Here is a 19,184-nt window from a genome sequence, read left to right as displayed (position 1 = left end):
CCGACTATTTCACTAAATGGATTGAAGCCATCCCATGCAGACAGGCCAATGACTCCACAATTATCCAATTCCTTGAGTGCAATATCCTTTCTAGATTTGGTTGCCCTGAGAAGATCATCACTGACAACGCCGCTGCTTTCAAATCCAAAAAGATGATCAGTTTTTGCCATAAATTTCACATTACCTTGGGCCACTCCACAACCTATTACCCCCAAGGTAATGGCTTGGCCGAGTCATCTAACAAGAGCCCGATTAATATTATCAAGAAGGTCTTAGAAGAAAACAAGAAGAACTAGCATAAAAAGCTCACAAATGCCCTATGGGCAGACATACTTTCAACAAAGAAATCCATTGGGATGAGCCCTTATGATCTGGTGTATGGAATGGAGGCCACGTTTCCATCCTCCTTGGGCACTCATATCATTAAAATGTTGCAAGAGATCCAAGCAGAACCAAATGATATTCAAAGAAGAATCAATCAGACCATTCATCTTCAGCAAACTAGAGAGCAAGTTTATAAGAGAGCTCAAATGTTGCAAGAGAAACTCAAAAAGATGTTTGATAAAAGAGCTAATACTGAGGATTTCTACATTGGCGACAAAGTTCTAAGGTGGGACCCACGAAGAGAAGACAAGGGCAAACATGCAAAATTTGATTTTTTATGGAAAGGGCCATTTGTTATTTCTATTGTTCAGGGAAATAACACATATTTCCTCAAGTTTGCAGAGGGCAGCACTGTTGAAGAAGGCCCTGTTAACGGTCAAATGCTAAAAAATTACCATGATCTGTATTAAGGGGTACAATGCAGCTCTGTACATATCTCTTTGTACATTAATATTTGTATATATGAGCACTTTGTTTTTTTTTTTAGTAGTCTGAGTGTTAGAGGAGCAGCAGCAAAGTTTGCTAAGACACAGCCAGTGCAAGTATTCCATTCTTAAGGCTCCATCTCTGCATTAGTCTCAGCACAACAGCAGGAGTAGTGCTATCATATCACAGCAATTCATGGTAAAAGAAAACTAGTTGCAGTTTGCAGTATCCAATCAAAAAGTATCAATAAAAGAGGAGCATTGTTTAGTTTCACATCGGCAACTGTTTCTAGACTAGAAGCTAAGGGAAGTACATCAGTTTGGATCCAGGTTTGGTTCTATTTCAAAGGAAATGTTCAAGCAATATGGTATATAATAGCAAGCACGCAGAAGAAAGCATGTAGTGCTATGTGTTTCACAATATTTTAATGAAGGAGATGGCTGCTCCTATTTCAGAGTTTCACATTTTTTGCAGCCAGCACAAGGAAATTCTTCAATCCACAACAACAATAGAAGATCAAGGCATTCTGACCTGCTATTCTTGGCTTTTCACAAGGAGAAGCCATCCCCAAGTGGAGCCACTGTTAGCCTCCTGTTGCGACAGGTGTTCATATTTCATGATTGACATTTTTACATGCCAAATATGTCATACTTTGCATTCTGCAATGCTCCATATTTCCAAAGAAGAGGCCAAAGAAGAGGCCAAAGAAGAGGCCATGAAAGTGTGCCATTCTAAATGCCACTACTATATCCCAATTTTGATGAGTTATCCATTTTTGAAGAAGTTTTTGTTAAGCGAAGTCCAAACAGCCTAATCTTGGTTTCCCTAGGTTTCAATTTCTTGTTTTAGAATATAGAGAGTCATTATCTGACCAAACAGTTCAATCTTGGTAGATTTATAGATAGGTAGAGAAACAAAGGAGCCCAACTGCTTAATTTTGGCCCTTGGAATAAATAAGTGTAGACTTAGATAGAGGAACAACAAAAAGAAAAAAAGGATAATCTGGGTCTGCAAGTCCAAGTGCACCTATGCAAAAAGAAGAAAAAATGCTACGTAAGTAGGCCGGGTAGGTAGTTTTGTGGTTGCAGAATCATGCTCTGTAGTCCATTTCATGTTTTCAGGTGTTATACCTTCACAGATTACAGTTATGATGCAGTTTTCCATTCGGAGGAGCTCAAGTGAGGCATGTCTAACTCCCCCTTCTTCTCATTTCCCAAATCACTCACTAACTTCCCTGAAAGGGTCAAGATCTGCTTGATGCCCCTTAGTTTCATCATTTTCCATATCATTTGCCTTGGTAAAGATCTGCTTTGCTCAAGGCATGTTCATACTTCCTCTATGAATCATTTTCCCCCCTATTAGCCTAAGATTCACATACTTAGCGCTTTCTGATCACTTGTCATATTAACTACTAATTTTACTATGTAGCTCCCTATCTATCTCCCCTTCCCCTACTAAAACTATGTTAAAAAACTCCCCTATGTACATATTCCCATCCCCAGGCACTGTAGCCCTATTATATCAGTTTGGGAAATGTTAAGTCCATTTGGGGCTTAGCATTAGCCTTCCGTGTCCTACCCAGGAGTTAGTCTGACACCTGGTCACCCTAACAACCATTTCCCCCTAAGTCCCAACCCTACAATACCCATTCCCCGCCCTTATCCTAAGGTCACACATATAAATATTTTTCCCCCGCTTGCAAATAACCCAAAACCCACATTTCTAATGTTTAAAACCCCCCCGCGCCATATAAAAACACATAATTAAATATGCGCGGGCCCCATCCCTAACCATCTGCCACCTTACTTGTGCCGCCGACCGTCAGATCTGGCGCGCCCAAGATCTACAGTGGGCGGGCCTTTTTTTACGCCGATGTGCCGAGGGTTAACGCCCGGGAGATGGGCAGTTTTCCCGTCGTACTCCTGCCACGCGTCACCCTCTCGGCTGTGGCGGAGCCCCCGCCTCCAAAACCACCTGTGCACAAAAGCGGTGTGCTCGAAACTGGATACCGCCTTCCCCCCTCCTGCGTCAGTGCGACATCATGCGATGTCACCATGCTGCGTCGGCCTCCTGCCGCTGTGTCCTTGCCGTATCACTGCCATGTCACCTCCTCCACCATACTGCCACGTCACCCGCCGTACTGCTGACGTCACCCTACCACGTCACAGCCGTACTGGGACCCACCACTGACGTCATGCTAACGTCGCCGTCAAAAAGTGTGAAAGGCGCAAATCGCAGCCTAGGAAGCCTGGAATCAAAATCTGAGGCAGTTTTTTCATGCGCGATTACCGCCTAGGCTACAAGAAATAGGCCAAAAGGGAAATCCCTTTCGTAACTCGGCTTCAGCAGGCCCAGAAGGCACAGAATGACATGAATTTCTTCGCGCAGAATTCAGAAAGGGGCAAACACAGTTTTAAAAGCAAACAGAGGGCTGAACAGTGGCCATGAAAGGTCGATGCAACGGTTCAAAGAGTATCAGAAGTGAGAAAGGCTTACATTCAGTACCAAAGCCTATCAAGCAAGCGGCAAAGAGTATCAGTCGAATGTTTTAAATGAAAACCTTTATTCCCGATGCAGGTGGACATTGAATGACCTCCAACAAAGTCAAAGAAAGCAGTAAAGGCCAATCAAGGCTCTCCCATCACAGTTAATGCTCCTCAGAACCACTCAAGAGCATTGATTAAAACCCAAAGCACAGTTATGGCTAAGTGATCAGCACAGAGCCATAAAGACAACACATTAAACTCCTTTTGGTACTGCTGTCCCAGCGTAGCTCGAGGATATTTTCCTGCATTTATTTCAAATATGTATTAGGTTAAAGACACTTATTACATCAGATCTGTCTGAGATCTTATCTTTATAGATATTTTACTTATAAAAACCACCCTAATTCACTGTAAAAAGGGTTGGTTGGTTGTATAGCTCCAAGAGAGACTCGCTCTGTATACGTGATGTTTTACTTAATCAAAGAGTGCTGAAAAGCTTGGAGGAATGACCGTGTGCTATGTATGAATGTTTTGAAGAATTGAATGTGGAATTCTTGTGCTGCAACATGAATCAATAAGTGTTTCTTACCTTTGTTTTCCATTGATGTACCATCCAAAATAGCAAAAAGAATGAATAGTTTAGAATTGGTTTAATTGCCCTCTATGCTCAATTTCTGTTGTTTCTATATGTTTTCATCTGAATTAGAAATGAATATGAATTCCCTGTGGCTCATATTTCCCCTAATTCACTCATGTTTGACAGTTATCTAGGGATTCTTTTCTGCTCCTAGATAGAGCTCATTCACCTTCCCTCTGCTAAGCTGAACGAGAGATTCTTAACTACCTCTCATTCCTGGCCTTCACTCCATCCTTTAGCTTGAAAAATTGTTTCATGTGCAGCTAGCTTTCTCCATATTCCCTCTTGTGACCAAGAGAACGCACCAGCAGTCCTACTCCTTGACTCCACGCCCAATGGTTCTAAAAATTTCATGCTATCTCTGCCTCTCTACTTGAAAGCATCATCCATCCCACCAAAACTAAAACAAAACCCCTTGTACCCAATAACTAGCCTAAAATCATCATCAACAAAGCTAAATCCTAAAGAGAGAGCCCTCTATGACTGCTGGTGGGCTAGCACCTGCAGTCCAAAGATTGGTTTGTGGTTACCTCGGCCGTATCCCTTAAGGACCTAAGGGACAACCTGAGTGATAACACCAAGCTCACTATAATTTTGAGAACGTAAAATGCTAGGAAGGTTAGTATTGCAACAAATATTTTGAAACTGAGATCTAATGTGGTTGTATGCGGGGCACTCTAAGAGGAACTGATTTTCATCCTCGATGTTCGTATTCTCATAGAGATGGCATAACCTTTCCATCCATGTTGTTTTAGGAACTTCCCAACGACCCATTTCACTATGGAGAACATGGGAGTTCGTTCTAATCTTGGCTATATTAATTCTCTTCTTTGAGCTAGTTAAAACAGAGGGACACTTTTGATCTTCTAAGGTGGGGTTGATGACCTCCATATAACATCATAATTTTATTTTAGCTGTTAAATCTTTCTCACACCACATTTTTTCTTTGAACTTAGAAGTAAAAATATCTTGACTACCTCTGACCCAAACAAATTTTCCCCGACGTCTTCAGAGCTCCTTTTGTATTGGCTAGCCAGAGGAAGGTTTTTGTCTAACCAAAGAGGATTAGGGTTGGAATGATATATATATATATATAGTTTCTTTCAATACTTTTTTTCCTTAATGAACTTTTTCTTTTAATTTTGTATATTTTTTATTTCTTTACATTTTTATTTTTATTTTTTAATTTGTTATTTTTTAGTTTTAATCTTTTATAGGTTAATTTTATTTTATTTTTGTAATTTTATGTTTCATATTTTATTTTTGGTCTTTTTATATATTTTCATATATTTGAGTTTTTTTGTGATATTTTTAATTTATGTTCTCTGTTCTAATATATATTTTTATTTATTTTTTATTATTTATTTAAACTTTTGTTTTCTGTTTTTTTGTCTTTCTTTCATTGTTTTACTTTTTTTTTTTATTTGTAAACTTTTATTTTCATTTTTCCTTTGAAATTTTAAAGTTTATTGGAGTCATGATAAAATATTTTACCTCATTATTTTAAAATGTTTTAAATTTATCATGAAAAAAAAGACATTAGTTCACCATCAACACTTTTCGTTTTCAAGGTGTTTTTTCACCAAAATAATTGGTTTTCACTGCCATTTTTAAAACATGTTGAAATTGTATCCCAGAATGGAAAAACGGTATTCCAACATAAACACATTTCATTTTTGAGTTGTTTTTTCATGTTTTTTGGGTTATTTCGCTAAATTTCTTGTTTTGAAATTAGAGTTCATGTTTCAAAGATTAAATTGTCCATAGGTGAGTGACCCAAGTGGAGAAGTCAATCATTGTGCACTGCTGAGAATAGGTCATGAGTGCCTGTGCAGAAGAGGAAGGCTGAGCACAAAGAGTTGTATGTTGCTAAGAGAAGAGAGATGTGAGAATGTGTGCTACTGGAGAGTTAGAAGAAAATAGAGTGTTGCGTTGGATGAAAAATGTAAGGGTTGCAAACGAAAACAAAGTATATCAGTAGGCAGAGTAACTACTAGTTAAGTGGGCCAAGTTGATGAACTCAAAGCTGAAATTGGGCAGAGTGGCTTCCATATATAGAGAAAATTATTCCTTATTGAGAGTGGGTTGGAGCCTAAAAACTAAGGAGTTGAAGCTTCCTCTTACTGGATATTTGAGTAAGTCTTGGGGGTTGGTGCCTCTTGCAAGTTGGTTCTTGCAAAAATTGGAGGAGCTACAAGTTGGTGCTTGCAACATATCCATCAAATTGGTGCTTATGGTAAGCTCATTAGGTGTCTTTTAAAGCAGAAAGTGGGTGTTTCCAGCTAGTGGGTGCTAGCAAAAAATCTAAGGAAGTTGGTGCTTCCTATGAGTGTTGGTTCAGAAACAAAATTTGATGTAATAGAGTAGGTGCTATTTATATATCATAATAATAAACAAGCTTTGGTGGCTTTTCTCCTGGAAGGGTATCCACATTAAAACTTGGTGTTCATGTGTATGTTTCTTGGTGTATGTGCTTATGTGTTGATTCTATATTGTTGCCACATGATACATTATTGATGATTATATGTATGGATGCCAAGACTGAATGTGAAATATAATTTGACACAAAATTTTAAATTAGTCCTAATACCGATTCACCCCCTCCTCTCCCAAGTATTAACATGGTTTCCAACAATTGGTGTGAGATCCAAGTTCCTTCAGTAAGAACTTAACTACTTGAAGGTATATCAAAAGGAAACAATGGATAATCAAGTTTCGCTAGCACTAGAGGGAGTTCGTCTTTTTAATGGATCAAAATACGAGATCTGGAGGATTAGAATGGAAGCCTACTAGATTGTAATCAATGAAGATATTTGGTTGTCTATGGAATATGGAGAGTGGAATGAGTTCAAATATAAGCCAAGTATATTATCATGAAAGGGTTATCAAAGATAGGTGTTGATAAAGTGAGGCATTATGAGTCAACAAAAGAAATGTTGGATAAACTGCAATGTCTATATGGAGGAGACGACTATGATACAACAAAGGAGGTTGACGAATGTTGTTTCCCAAGTAGTGAAATTGATTCTTTGAAGGTTTTTGATTATGAGAATAAGAAAAGGAAGAAGAAGAAGAAGGCATATCAAAGGAAAGATGCACAGAAGGTTGAACCATCCTTTTAATGCACAAACTACTACTCATCACTCTTGAGAGAATGATGAAGAATCATATGAGAGGCTATGTTGCTTAGGAGGTATGTTATTTCTTTATAATAAATGTAAAGAAACAGGTCAATAATTATCGAAATGTTCATGTGAATCACTTGAGGATAGAGATAACCATGCATCTAGTAGTAATAATGAAGATATACCTACCTTAGTACCAATAGAAAATGAGGATACCTCAGAGGAAGGAGGGAGATCCCATGCATGCTCGTCCATAGGAGAAAATAAGGGTACCCATGATAGTAATGAAGAAGGGATACTCCTCAGACCTGTGAAAGATATAGAAACACACAAGGGAATGTATATCTTTGTGGTGGCTCAGCTATCATCTAGACTTATGTAGGTGTTGGGTCGCTGATTTGTCATCATTTCACCATTATTTATAGTCATCCTTTTAAGCAATTGTGCATTTTTTCATCTGTTGCTTACCCCATTTTCCACAAGATCTCGTGAACACCTCATAAATATTTCCAACACTCAAAGTGGTTAATTTTCATACATTTTCTTTGCTTTTAATGAATTAATTAGGATTATGTTTGGTTTTACTAATGATCATTTGGTCAATTCAAGTTTTTGAAGTTCAACCAATTTTTCGTAGCTATCTCCATGATTGAGGTAGTAGCACCACTATATAAGTAAATAAGGTACATATACATTATTTCTAAAGGTTCCAATATGGATTTTTATTGGTCAAATTCTACCTAGCTCGAACATGTGAACCTCTAACAAGAAATTAAAGGAAAAACACAACAATTTTGACTAGTCAACTTCAAATGTGTTTTTTGAGGGAATGAAAATGAATTTTAAAAGAGGAAAACATGTGTTTTTTTCAACATGAGCCAATTAGGAACCGTAGAAGAAACTTCCTCCAATTCGTTACAGTTTGGGAAATTTTCTTGATTCTTTGGGGCCCTATTTTCTAGATTGCGTGAGCAAACAATGCACCAATGTGTCAGTTAATGCCAATTCAAGAAAAATAGTGGCTGGAATGGACTGTGCTTCAGTAAGTTCATGGAAATTGGGTGTTATTTTACTTCTGATTCTTATCCATAAGGATCTCAATGTAGTTGTAATGTAAAAACTATAAAACACTTCAACATAAGAAAATGATAGTCAATGTATTAACTTCAGATTGATGTTACCATTCTTGGAGGAAAGTTTTGTTTCTAATAACACAAACACTTAGTTTCATGGCATTATTTTCAAGTGTTGATGATTTAATCCAGTGGTATAAAATTCTTACTTCCTCACACACAACAACAGGCCCCCCTGCAAAGTTGTGAGTGTTATGAAACCTGTTGAACAAACACATGGCAGAAACAACATGAGAAAGATAAACATGAGAGTACGTTTATTATTGACAATGATATACATTTATAGTACATTTGTGTGACTGTTGGGTTCCATATCCGAAGGTCTCTTGGACTCCTTTAGTCTATTCGGCTTCCACACTAACCCATAGAGTGTTAAGAAATTTACTGCATAACATAAATAATTACTGAGAGGAATAAATATAAAAATAACCAACAACAACCATAAACACATAAACACATATGTTTATCTGGGAAAAACTCAACCTAATAAGATCTCATTAGCATTGGCCAAAACCCTGGGCAATCCGACCAAGTGAGCCTTCACTACTCACCTCCAGGTCTTGCATTACAATGAAGTCCTTGTAGCCTTTTATAAGCTCCATTACATATAATAGCATCGGCAGAATACTATGGGTGCACAATACCATGTGCCCCAAAACTATCACTATTTAACCTGGTCAACTTTGACTCTATCCTGAGTCAAGTTTACCTAACAATTCCCCCCTTAAACTTGACTTGGGGTTCCTTAACTAACTCCAGCCAAACCTGCTAAGTGAGACAATCCCACTCACTTTAGCTCTTACCCCCCTCAGAGTTTTTATGTGAGGTATTGTTAACCTAACATCCCCCTATCACCTAGGTCTAACCCAGATTTTATCAGTGATCACTGAGGGGTACACTTGCCTTACCATATCTTACAGTAGTATGCCCATTTACATGCAATAATTTTGACTTCATTATTTTTTTTTTTGTTTCATTGTTGCTCTTCTAACCCATCCTCTCTCAGTTGCAAGCATCCTTGTTTTGTTTCTTTGCTGCCTTCTTGCCAAGTTTAACTGCCTTTAATTTCTTAGATGAGTCCTTGAAACCCTTGCCTGGGGTGACTTTACCAGGAGGCCTTGATCTAGATCTGGAGCATGATAACATGCGATGCTTCATGTTTGGTTGATCTATATCCCTAGCATCAACATTCTCTTCCACGCCACTTGACCTTTCTCACTTACGACCTTGTCCAGACACAGATCTGCTCCGAGCTCTCTCTATTGCTACTGAAGGATCCAACCCCAGGCTACAAAAATGTCTGTGGTAAGTTGTCTGTCTATGTCAAAATTCCTTGGCATCTTGCAGTCCCACTACATTTCATCGTAAAAACAACAACGCATTGACCACAAATGACATATCAGTCTCAATATGCACACCCTTGTTGCACAGGTTGAAGGTATATGAATTCGCCTCTCTACTATTCATTTTCATCGATGAAGACAATGCAAGGTGCCTCGGCCTTCGCCTTCTGTAATAGGTCCTGTACCTAGGACGCACCTGCACCAACGAAGAGCTTGACGAACTCATATGCCACGCAAGAAAAGAAGGGGACCCTGACAACTCCTAACACTGCACAAGCCAATAGAGTCTTTGTTGTCCACAACAGACTGACCAACAAGCATCCCTAGGGGATTTTGACACCAAGAGCAGTATACATATCAAGTTTTTAAGAGATCCACCACCTCATGAAGCTCCAATTAACATCACGTACAGAGTAACTCTGCAAGACCAGATATTTGCAAGCTTGCCGTCATACTCTTTCCTGGACAAAACCTCAGGAGCGATGTAAGCAGGGGTTCCGATGGTCAATTTGGGCCAAGAATGAACCACATAAGATTTCGAGTATTCGAAGTTACAAATCTTGATCCGAGGCACAGGGCTGCCATCCAATAATGTATTTTCTAGCTTAATATCACAATGGCATATTTTCATAGTGATAAGCTCCTTTGTTTTCTTGTTCTGCATTAGCTTGGCTACGCCAAAATTGCCAGAGTTGATGTCTTTCACTACCTCGAAGCGATCCATTTCTAATCAAATCTAATGCCTTCCCTCTCCTCGAATTCGATCCCATGATCTACAGCAGCAGCAGAAATAACAATAAAATCCACTCGCTCGTCTCTCAGATTTGCCCTCCTTTAAACCAAGAAACCCCAACCAATCGTGTCTTTGCCACAGCCTCTGCTCGCCTTCACCTTAAAGTAGTCCAGCCGTATTCTCCCTCCTCCTCTAGCTGACATTCAAAATCTTTTCACAATGTTCTTTGCAAGATTTTTATCGATCTCGACCATCAATGGCGGCTTCATACACAAATCTTGTAACATTATTTTCTAGAGGTACCCAGATCTGTAAAAACTTGCATTGATCTCATCAAGCCATATAAACTCCTAGCATCAAAGAATCCCTTTGAAGACAATATCTAGCTCTGGTACTAGTTGTTAAGAAATTTACTGCATAACATAAATAATTACTGAGAGGAATAAATATAAAAATAACCAGCAACAACCATAAACACATAAACAAAAATGTTTACCTGGGAAAACCCCAAATCTGGGGAAAAACCCAAGCTAATAAGATCTCATTAGCATTGTCCAAAACCCTGGCCAATCTGACCAAGTGAGCCTTCACCGCTCACCTCCAGGTCTTGCATTACATTGAAGTCCCTCCAGCCTTTTATAAGCTCCATTACATATAATACCACGGGAAGAATATTATGGGTGCACAATACCATGTGCCCCAAAACCATCACTATTTAACCTGGTCAACTTTTACTCTGTCCTGAGTCAAGTTTACCTAACATAGAGGATTAGGTGTCCAACACTTCCCTCCTTAATCCGAAGGGTTATGTATGAGTCCAAGAAGAGAGCTATAATACAAAATGTGAAAAAATGCATGGTAGCACTAGGTTGAATGTGCTCTCTGAAATGTTGGTATAAAGGGTGGTGGTTTAAGGATGACCACCAACACAAGAATTCTTAGTGCAATTACTAGAACTATTCCAAGTCTGGCATGAAGCTCAGGTCTTCTGCTAGAGGAAGTGCTCATGATGTTTTGAAGAGGGAAACGTTCAACCATGAAAGGGAGGTCTCACCCTACGTAAAAGGGAGAATATCAACTTGAAAAGGGAGGTCTCAACCTGTGATGGTTTAAGGATTACCATCAACTCTGGAATGCTTAATGCAATTCCTAGAACTCTTCCAAAAATGGTAAGAAGTTGAAGTCTTCTAGTAGAGGAAGTGTCCCCAATTCTTTGAAAAGGTGTCACAAACTGAAGGCATGCTCAGGGGCATATTTGTCTTTGGCTACAACTTTTAATTTGGTATGTCAGGTTGTGGCTCAGGCTCGCTTGATGTGGCTTTGAAGCTTGTAGATGACCATCATTTCCCCTCTATCATATACAAGGTGAGATGATGGAGAAAAATCAACTGCAAGACTATTAAATACTCTAAAACAAGTTCTGACATGTGACTGAAATATCTTCTTGGTTGTTGATGCCCATTGCCAAGAAGAGATACATCCAAGATGATATTTGTTCTTGCATTAGGCTTGTTTTTGAAGAATTTGTTTGAAGAATGATTGGTTTTATGACAGTCCTTACATGGATGAAGACCAAAATAGTGATATTTCAGATGGCCAATTCAGTCACAGTGTTGGCATTTCACAATCTATTGTTGTTACTATTGTTGTTGATGTTGTTGTTGCTGTGGAAGGGGGGTAGAATCTGGAACAGCTGGAGGTGAACTGTCATGAGCAGCAGGTGAAAATGAACCATCCTGAAGAAATCTAGCATTTTGAAATTGGATTGGTTTGCAGTAGTCTAGAATATGAAAGGACAATACGTGTCATATCCAAGACCAGTTCTGTGCTTGTTTTGGAAAAGCTCTTCCCAAGGTCTGATGACCGACTTGGGAATTGCAGACTGAATTTCTGCATCTACATGTACAGCTACTACTTTATTGGGTATTAAATAAGAATGAACTTCATATTGTTGCCACTGAGGGGAGCCTATCTGAGCAAAAACCAGTTCAAAATGACAACTCTTCTATTTTAATTCATCTCATTGGGAGTGAGATTCTAGCTGCAAAAATCCAATCTTTTCATGTGCATCTTGTAGGCATATTTGGATATCTCTGAGAGTATCTTTGTTGACCTTAACTGTGCTTCCAACAATAGACAGGATTATATTACTTAATAAGTCTAGCAAATGATCATGTTTGGCCATTTTCTCAACAAAGAAATAAAGGATCAACAATCCTAGTGGAGACTATAGCAAGGCTAAACAAACCTCAACTATTGAAGATTTCAAAAATGAAGAATATGAGTTGTGCATCAAACCATCATTGAATATATAATGCAGGCATAATTTTTTCTTGAATCATTTAGTGATGCCACCAAGAGAATGTCCTTCATCAGTCCTATGCATGAAATAGTTCAGATATCTCGAGTAGTGCGAGGTTCACTACTTTAGTTGATAACTTAATTTTTTTGCATGGAGCAAAAATTACAATAAAGAAATACAACAAATATCCTTGTGTAGGAAATCCGACTGCATTATGTTCCTCCCCATGAAGTAATTCATATCCCCTCTCAAAAGCCTTTAACCAAGCATTCTCAACAATTGTAGAGATTAATTCCCTTCAACCTTCTAATCTTCAAGCAGACTGACTGTGATGGTGCCCAAGCATCAATAGATCCAAAATCTCAGGTTGGATTTTAATAATAACATGCATCTTAATTACAGTGAGTTACATTTGTGGTAGAAATAACAACATTAATGGTGAAAAGTGCCACAGCTCCTGCAGAATTATAATCCTGCGTCCCCCATTCGAGCTAGAAAAAGACTGCGGGGCTTTCCCCTACATAAATATCTTGCACTACAGGAAAAATGTGAAGGTTTCCAGCATTCTCCTCCTCCTAATTCCTTGTGGGCCGTTTCTGGTCTAAGATATGGAATTGTAATCTTCAACATTGCTGATTTCAATTGTAACATTTTTTCTATTGTAGCATTGTAATATTCACCATTGTAGTGTTGTAACGTTGAATTCAGCGTTGTTTCCGAAGTCGAGCAAGAGGACGAGGGATTGATACTCGCAAAAGCGCCTAAATTCATGAAGTCATTGAGACACCAGAAGTGTACAGTGGACAGAGTGCCAATGGACAATCTAAAGGAACCCCACTTTGTCTCTGGCTGTAGCTTCCACTTTGCTTCTCCTTGTAACAAAAAATTGTGTTGTGACTCTATTGAATCACTAGCCTTCTATCATAGAGCCTTTAATTGCGGTCTCGTAACCCATTTGTTTGGCGAGAAATATGTTAGATCCGTGCTCTTGCTTTAGTGGAGGAATATTGGTAGTACACGAGTTGTGAGTATGGCGGGAGCATTGGAAGTCTACATTAAGGTTGTCGTAGGTGCACCTGAAAAGCTCAGGGAATGTCCCTTAAGCCATAGGGAAAAATAGATCTCATACAACATGAATTTCATTGATAGTGGACTTGTATTACCATTGGACAGGCGAGAGTGGATTTATGGATGGGGCTGTATCGTATGAGTGGTGGTATTAAAGGCTCAAGTGTGTCAATGGTATGGTGTTAACGCAAAGCGTTATTACTTGTGATATGGAGTCAATGTAGGGGTGAAGATATATAATTGGAGGCATGCTGTTAACTATGGAATGGGAGCACGATTTTATGCTATGAATGGGAGTCGCAAATAGGGTCCACGGAAACTGGGAGTCTAAGCAATGATATTATACGAGTGTGTTTGGAGTGTGGTATGGTGAGACACAAGAACTGTTTGAGCAGAGCCAAGGACTCGAATCATCAACTTTGAACAAAGAGCATCATAATAAGAACAAATCTATGGCACAAGGTTAATGGAAGAGTTCGTAGTCTTCAAATTTGAGAAAGCATGTATGGAGGAGGGGCTGCAACCAGTGGCAGCAATGTGAAGCAGAGTAGAAGAGAAGAGAGGAGCAATGCTGTAGTTTCCAACATTTATGCAGCAATATCCAACATCCACATTGGCAGCATCATCATATACAAATGTGGAGGAGGAAGTATAGGTTGGGCATTAACGAAACTACAACAGTGTATGGTTGTATGGCAGGCAGTGTATGCGATCAACCAACAGAGAGAGGTGTATCTGATGTATTATATTAGTCAATGAAATACAAATCAGTTTAACACCAATAACACAGTAATACCACGTTGCTCAATATAATACTATGTAATAGCACCAATAACACTAACCAACTCAATTCATAACAATTTGGACATACCACACATAGTCGTGCCATTATCGCAACATGGAGGATGTCTCGCACTTCTGTACCTCTAGGCAATGCACAAACCAACACTATTCAAGGCAGCTCAGACTAGATTAGCATAGAATAGCCACATGCTATTCTTTTTCTTCCAAGGAAAGATCATAGCTAGAATTTAGCTGAGAAAACATTCATGAAATGCATAACTGATGGTAGAACTGACATGCACAGAGAGGCCATAAAACCTGTGGCTCAAATATGAGCAGGGCAGGAAATTGCCCGCTCTGATACCATGTTGAACACACACATGGCAGAAACAGTATGAGATAGATAAACATGAGAGTACATTTATTATTGACAATGATATAGATTTATAGTACAGTCGTGTGACCGTTGGGTTCCACATCCTCAGGTCTCTTGGAGTCCTTTAGTCTATTCGGTTTCCACACTAACCCATAGAGGATTAGGTTTCCAACAATAAATGCCTTAGAATTCAACATCTTCGAGGGGGAAACCTCCTTTACATTACACAAATGAACAATTCTTTGATGATAAAAATGAAAATACCTCCTTTCCATATATAGGAGTCTAAGGGGTCCTAATATAATTAGAGCCGACATAACAATAATAACGTAAGGGCACAATAATAACAATAGTGGGCTTATATGGGGCACAATAATAACAATATGGGGACTACATGGGCACAACAATATAAAAAGGGGGATGCACTAATAACAATAAGGGGTTACACTAGTAGTATAGGCACCTAACATGCCCCTCTCCTTCAAAAAGTGTTGTCCTCAATGCTTGAGTAGTTATGGTTGCTTCTGTATAAAAATTTTGTCCTCCCATTTGGAATCTTCAGCGGGTAAGTTCTTCCACTTGACGAGATACTCTGAAATTGATGAGTTTCGTGGTTGTCTAGTTCTTCTTTCTACAACTGCTCTAGGTTCTGATGTGATTTTCCTTCCTTGTCAAGTTCTGGAAATATTGTCTGAACTAGGATCTTCTCATTATGTAAGGTCACCATTTCTTAAGTGCATGTAGTCTTGCCAACATTTCCTTATTATAAATAGATTTGTGTAAATACTTTCCTTTGATTGGATGACTTTCAAAAGTAATGGGTCTTTCTTCTTATGTTAAAACATCACCAATTCCTTTTCCTGATGCATCATATTCCACAATAAAGGTATTTGTGAAGTCTGGCATAGTTAAGACTAGTGCTTGGCACATTACCTCTTTAATATGTTCAAAGGCCTTCGTTGCTTCTAGAGTCCATGAAAATGCATCTTTCTTCAATAATTTTGTTTTTAGAATGTCTTCAGTCTTCATTCTTATTTGATGATGTCTTGAATGAAGATCCAACTTGGTGAAGTAAATTAGTCCATGCAATTCATCCAATACTTCATCAATGAGAGGAATGGGAAATTTATCTTTAATAGTGATTTGTTGATCTCTCTATAATCCAGACACATGCGCCATGACGCATCCTTATTTTGCATCAATACTACTAGAGCAGAGAAAGAACATTGACTAGGTTGAATTATACCAGCCTTTAGCATTTCTGCAACCATACGTTTGATTTCACTCTTTTTGGCATAAGGATATCTGTAAGGCCTGATGTTTAGAGGAACACTTCTTGGAATCAAATGAATAGAATGATCATGATCACAAATAGGTGGGAGGCCTTTGGGAGTCTCTAATACCTTGGAATGATTTTCCAAGACTTTTTGGAGATTTGGAGAAATAGATGTTTTCGATGTGGGAACCTCTAGCAAACATAATTGTGCAATTATGCCTCGTTTTTTTTCTTTAGAAGATTTTTCAGTTAATTAGAGTTGATTATCTTTCCTGGTTTCCCTATGATACCCCTTAATTCAATTTCCATTCCTTCCGAAGAACATTTCATGAGATGTTCTTGAAAATTAAAAGCCATTGTACCCAAGGATTGTAGCCGTTGGACACCTAGTACAACATCAACACCACCCATAGGAATGGAAAGCATTGGGCTATTCAATACATATTCTCCCTTGGATAGCTTGATATTATGGAACTTTCCAAAGCAATTTATGGTTCCTCCACTTGAAACCATCACTTGACACTCTGGTGCTGGATATAGGAAGCAATTCAATTCCTTAGCTATCTTACAATGAATAAAATTATGGGTACTTCCTAAATCAATCAACACTATTACCTTTTTCTTCTTGATATGTCCTTCTATATTGATAGTTTGAGGAGTGGTAATTCCATCCATTGCATTACAAGATACGGTTGGATTCATTTCTTCTTTATCTAGGATTTGTTCCGGGAGTATATCCTCTTCTTTTAACATTTCTTGTTCCTTTTCTTCCTCCTCTTCACAATCTATGTAGAATAATTTCTTCTCAGCACAATTATGACCTTCAGTGTATTTTCTATGACAACTATAACAAAGCCCTTTTTCTCTTTTTTCTTCCAATATTTGTGGTGTCAACCTTGTAGGCCGTGGAAGGCTAGGGGCAACAACACTTCCATCTTTATAGTTGTGAGTGGTAGGCTTCTTGGTTGCCATAATTTTCTTTCCATTTTTCCTGCTAACCTGAATGCCTTCTCCAATGAATCAAGTTCCCAAAGGCGAAGCTCATGTTGGATATTATCCTTTAAAGTCCCTATAAACACATCAATCCTGTGCTCCTCTAGAATCTCTTTTACCCTTATGTTCAATTTTTGGAATTCCTCGATGTGCTCCATCATTAAACCATTTTGTTTGAGATTTAGCAATTGGCTAAAAAAGGTGTTTCTTTTTGTATCCTCATAATGTCATATCATTTCTTCCATAAAAATTCCCAAGTGACAATATTTTTACAAGAGAAAACCCATCAATACCATACAAGCTGATTTGATTCCGAATATAAAGTTGGAATACGTACCTTTTGTGTGTTTTTCACTTTATGGAGATTAAAAAATTGCTCCTTCAGTAGTATCCATGTCCCAGGATCCTTGCCATCAAACTTCCTCATATCAAAATTTGGAACATGGTGGGTCTTCAATAAAAAATTAGAGTCTATGAAATCGTGATTAACACTTCTTTTGTTCTCATCATGAGTTTCTTGTACTACCCTTTCACAATTAGTAACCATTTCTTGTAGCAACTTATTCAAATTTATCTTCAATTCTTCCATATTTGCATCCATGCCATTCATCTTAGCATCCATGCCATTCATCTTAGTGTCCATGCCATTCATATTAGCTTCCATGCCATTCATCTTGGCTTCAGTTACCCTTTATGAGAGTGAAATTTGTTGTACATGGTCTTGTAATTTTGATATACCATGTTGCATTTCTTCCTCTTCTTTATGAGTCATGCTAGAGATTTTAGGTTGCTTACTAGGTGTTCCCATTTTACTTCTTTGGGGCATGAATCAATGCTAATAATTCTTCACTATTCCCTTTGAATTTTTTCAAACTAATTTTTCAAACCAATCTTATGCAAAATTTTAAAAAAATTACACACCTCTTTTTCACTTGGTAAGACCTCGATATTTAATCTATTGTATCTCTGTAACTGTGGATCTAGAATATCTAAAATCGTCTCCTGCAGTAGCCCTTTGAGTCCTCTTTCTAACCCTGCAAGTTTGATCTAGATTGGATTCTCTAAGGAAGAGTTATGCCAAATCTCCCACCATGACCCGATTATAGATTAGTTCAGTAGAGACAACTTGTATGAAGTGCCACGTGTCGCTGTTTTGACTTTAGTAATTTAAAATGATATACAAAAGACTATAGTCCATCCTACTTATGAAACTTCTTACGAAATTTCAATCAGATGCTCAGACCAAAAGTTATCATGATTTTCCACAAGTCTCCTCTTTGGAATGTAATTCAGGAGTCTGAAAAAACCCTAACTTCCTCAGATCATATCTCTGAAAATGTAGTGAGACAAGCTCTGAAATTTTGAACCAAAGTTTAGAGTGATTTCAGCTCAAATGGATTTATTTTAGCTTCGGAAACGTCACATAAAAGAAGTCATAGCGAAAATTCCCCGATGGCCTATTTGGAGTAGCAAAACTCTAGAATCAAAGCTCTGATACCAAATGTTATGGAACCATCTCACAAAAGGATAGAAAAGAGATATAAAATCCTTATAATTCAATCTCTTCGAGGGAGAAAACTCCTTTACATTACAAAAATTAACAATTCTTTGATGATACAAATGACAAGATCTCCTTTCTATATATAGGAATCTAAGGGGTCCTAATATAATCAGAGCCGACATAACAATAATAATGTAAGGGCACAATAATAACAATAGCGGGCTTATATGGGGCACAATAATAACAATATGGGGAATACATGGGCACAAAAATATAATAAGGGGGCGCACTAATAACTATAAGGGGTTACACTAGTAGTATAGGGACCTAACAGTGAGACAATGTATTTGTTCTTTTGATTTAATTTTTTTTATTCTGCATTCATTTTTATTTGGATTGTAAAATAGATAGATGTTGTGATTCACTCATGGCTTGTTCAAGCACAATTTACTCTTCAATATGCTTTTTCTATAGAATGAGAGCTCAATATTAAATAAAAAAAACACAAAACATCTATTTTGAATTTTGCTTTTTTAGATTTATTTTCGCTTCAATTTCCATGTTGAATTGATATGATCAGATTTGAATTAAGAAATGCTCACAAGTAATTATATTACT

The 19,184-nt window shown here is 38.0% G+C and overlaps 1 pseudogene; it reads right to left on the bottom strand.

Moving 5' to 3' along the window:
- Positions 1–9,916: 9,916 nt before the first annotated feature.
- LOC149145777 (serine/threonine-protein kinase SRK2A pseudogene) lies at positions 9,917–10,258 on the bottom strand (annotated as a pseudogene).
- Between the last annotated feature and the right edge of the window lie 8,926 nt (positions 10,259–19,184).

Source organism: Pinus tabuliformis, chromosome X, assembly GCF_031772625.1.
Source record: "Pinus tabuliformis cultivar Carrire ecotype Pingquan chromosome X, CPIR1, whole genome shotgun sequence".
In the NCBI taxonomy this organism is placed as follows: Eukaryota; Viridiplantae; Streptophyta; class Pinopsida; order Pinales; family Pinaceae; genus Pinus; species Pinus tabuliformis.
Note: the sequence above shows the minus strand (reverse complement) of the source record. Positions and strands in the feature narration are given on the sequence as shown.